The sequence below is a fragment of the Ambystoma mexicanum genome, chromosome 4p (genome assembly GCF_040938575.1).
Source record: "Ambystoma mexicanum isolate Mex_15411 chromosome 4p, UKY_AmexF1_1, whole genome shotgun sequence".
Taxonomy (NCBI): domain Eukaryota; kingdom Metazoa; phylum Chordata; class Amphibia; order Caudata; family Ambystomatidae; genus Ambystoma; species Ambystoma mexicanum.
Window position 1 is genome coordinate 150,446,551 of NC_090927.1, and position 4,003 is coordinate 150,450,553.

Consider the following 4,003-nt stretch of genomic DNA (forward strand, 5'->3'; position numbering starts at 1 on the left):
GTAAGACTGCATTACCCAATGATGCAACTTACACATTCCATTTGTAGCTATTAAGATCCAGGCTGTCAACCTTTCTGTATATTGGGTGGAAGAGAGTGTGTGTTTGCATGCATGTGAAACAAAAAGATAGACTGAGGGTGCTGTAACTTTACAATGTCAAAAAGGACACATTAACATGTGAGGGGGGCATGTACTTGCAGGAGAGTGAGAATATATCATTGAAAGGCTGTGAGGCCAGGGTATGCTACAGGTATGTGGTGTAATAGTAGTGGAACAAGATATCTTTGTATCAGTATATCAAGAATACAAACCAGTCTATTCCAAACCTATTCTTTCGGTTTCATAAAAGAGATCATGCATGTTTGAATATGTTTATCCGATCAATTAATGGTGAATAGAGACAGGTACCTTTAGGTCTGTGGTTCCTATTTTAAATTAATATGTTCAAATAATAACAAAAAACATCAATTATATTATTATTAATTACTACATGTTCTAAGTTATCTGCACAGTGTGCTTTGTAAATAATAATGATTTGTGCCATAAAGTTCTGCTGGTCATCCCACATGTTTCAATGAAATGTCACCCACACCGCCCTCAATTACAATATGTGACGTCACAATCCGACCCCCAATTCCCGCATCATAATAACATTTCATTGAAACATGTGGGATGACCATCAGAACTTTATTCAACTGCCCCCGTCCCCTCATTTGAGTTCTCATGAGAAAGGCTCTCAACCATGACAATACCGGAGCCTTGAACCACGGACATACTGCTATACACATGTTGCACGTCAAGAACTACTTGACCTTCTTCCCAGGCGAAATGTACTAAGGGGCAATTTGAATAGCTGTGGTTCTTTTCGGCACCATAAGAAAATCATATTTTGCAAGTGATTTTGAATTAAAAAATAGTTATGTATTTGTTGTTTGTTGGTGGGACCTGTGAGCTCTAATCTATGACCTCGAAGAATAACAACCATTGTTTGCTACTTACAGTACTAGCCTGGGATCACAGAATCTGCAATGTTACCAGCCACTGCGGTTTTCTCGCACATTAAAAAGCTAACACACACTTTCTGCAAAAGCATGCTTTTAAGACCTATTAACCGCGTTTCAGCCTACCATTAAGTTTAATTATACTTACATCTGCTCCTGTATTTCTAAATTAGTTTCATTATCAGCTTTATTCATAGCCATTGAAAGGAGACCCCTCCCCTTTTACAGTGCTACTCTCGCCGCTGATAAGTGTTTCCCTTTTTACCACGTTGAAATTGCATTTCTATTACAGTTTCATCCTCTGCAATCATGGATATCATTCCATCCATATCGCAGAATATTTTTTAACAGGAAGATGGTTTTGCCCCTCTTCCATTGTTCTCTTAAGTGTGATTGTGCTAGATGGCTACTCTATTTTTCAAATCGCTCAATCTGGGAAACAAGGAACATGAATGACATGCACTTTTAGCAGCCATGTATTATGCAAACAATTACTGTGTAATGCCTTTAATTAGTTGGAAATACTATCCTGTTAATTTGCAATGTATGCTCAACGCACTGTTGCCTTTCATCTATTGTGTAGACCACCTGATATAGGTTTTCAACTTTTTCTTAAAGCCCGCACTTAGACACTATTTTTTCATATTTTGGGGGGATTTTAATATTCCTGATACCATGAGATTTACAGGGGTGGCTTAGCAGTTGCTTGCAAATCTAAATTGTTTCACTCTTTTGTGCAATTACCAGTTTGACGTTTGAAAATATCAAAGCACAAAGTCTGCCACACTAGAAATTCCTGATCATATCCACCTAATCCTACACTCCAAAGATGTCTCCCTGCTGTTGATGCTTGACGTTCTGCAGCATTCCACAAAGTCTGCCACAGCTCTTTGCTTTCCATCTTGACAGATCCAATGATCTTGGGTGGTGTGGTGATAAAATAGTTCCGTTCTTACAAGTAGGAATGGTGCAATCTTCTCTGACGTTTCACAAGTCTCAATCGTGTCCCCTATTCTCTTGAAACTTTATTTTGAACGACTGTGGAACACCTTCCTGAAACATGGTGTTAGGGGTGCAGTTGAGCCACACGACAGAAAGCAGCAGTCTGAATGAGCTCCATGCAAGGGGGAAGGGGGAATTCATTTAAGTATGTGTTCCCAATATATCCTCTACAGTCATCATCCCCATTGTTTTAGCCATAGTAGTCATAGCAGTAATGGAAGTGGCCCATAAAAAGCCTGAGAATGAACAGGGTGGGAAAGAAGTGCATCATGGCCTACAACGTTGACAAGAACACCCATGGTAGGAGTGCAATGCCGGAGAGAAGAAACCACTGCAGATCTGACACAGAGATACAGGAGGCAGGCGGGGGACCTGCAGGGAGCTCAGGAGAAGCAATGACCACATGACATCACATGTCCCTGACCTACACACCTGACAGCAAGGAGGTTGGTGAGACCCAGAAACTGTTGTATGAAAATATAAGTACCAGACGAGTGGGATCAATCAGTGCTCAATAAAGAGCTTCCAAGACCAGCGCGTTGCATCTGTGCTATCCTCCATTCACTATATGGCATTTATGCCCTGCCAAGAGGGCGGATATGGCCGGTAACGGCCCGCAAGCGTGAGCTAGAGTAGGCCAGCCAAAGAAAAGGGGTGCAAATGGCTTTCATTATTTTTCCTTGAGAGATTTGCTCTGCTCCAGAAGAAAAACAAAAACAAATATATATGAAAAAAAGATGGCCACCAGCATAAGGAAAAGGGACTAAGTCCCTTTTTCATGCCTATCGTGGCCAGACAGGAGGAGCTCTGGGACCGGAGCTCAAGGCTCCAGTCCTGCAGGTAAGTGGGGAGGTGGTTCTGGGGAAGGAAATCGCAAGATATTGGGGGTAGGGGGATTGGGAGGCAACAGGGAGAGGCTCCTTGTTGCCACCCCACATTAAAAACATTTCTTTTAGGATAGGGAATGTGTATTCTCGCCGCTGTTCCAGCCACCTGATTGGCAGAGCCCCCCTTCACTGTGTGCGAAAAATTAATATCGCCCTCTTACAGGAAATGCATCTGTCGGAGATGCAAAGAAATGGGCAACAGTTGGAGGGGCATTCCTATTTCAAAAAGAATGAGGTGATGATCATGGTGCAAAGCTGCATAAACCTTCAAACGGAAAAAATAACCCAAGATCCTGAAGGGAGATACATCTTGGCTGAAGGCAAGAAAGCTCAAAAGTCAGTAAGACAATAACAATAATGTCAGCCTGTGGCCCACATACAGAAAATGACACATTTTGTCAACTGTCAGAGATGGCTTAATAACCTGTGGGAGACTCCAGAAAGTTCAAGGATTGTTTTTAAAATAACAACTATGGGTGTACTGAAATTCAGCCTTGAGTAAGTATTCGGACGAATTCTTGCTGAAACTGAGATATTGGACTTTGGCCGAATACTTTCTTAATCATCCCTTGAAGCAGAATAGGTTCCCCTACAAAATACATTAAGTGCTGCTTTTACTGCGTGCCTGGAATCATTCAGGCATGTCATGTTTATCCTTTTAAAGGTTCATCAAAGACATGCTGCTGTCACTTTTTTTGTTTGAGTACAGGCAGAGCAGAGGTGTGAAAGGGCAAAGAAAGTTGCAGCCCTTCATTTGATGGTCAGACTTTTATCTAGTGGTTTACTGGGGAGGGTTGAGCTGAAGCAAAACTTTCAATATTTTGAATGTATCTATGATCTCCACTGTATTTTGTAGTTAAAAACCACTGCGCACAGTAGTTCATGAAATCCCTACTGAAAATATGTTCTGTAGGTGCTTATTAATTTGCTATTGACTTGTGAAGAATCTGAAAGTTACAGGTTCAAATCCAAAGAATATAATTTACAGAATTAAAATAGCTGTTGCAGAAATCTCAGTAAGTTCCAAACCCTTGGTAAAATAGATCAAGAGATAGTGTGCCTGCAGCAAAGAACTGTATTCAGCCTGCAGGCCAAGGTTAAAAAGCAGCTAAG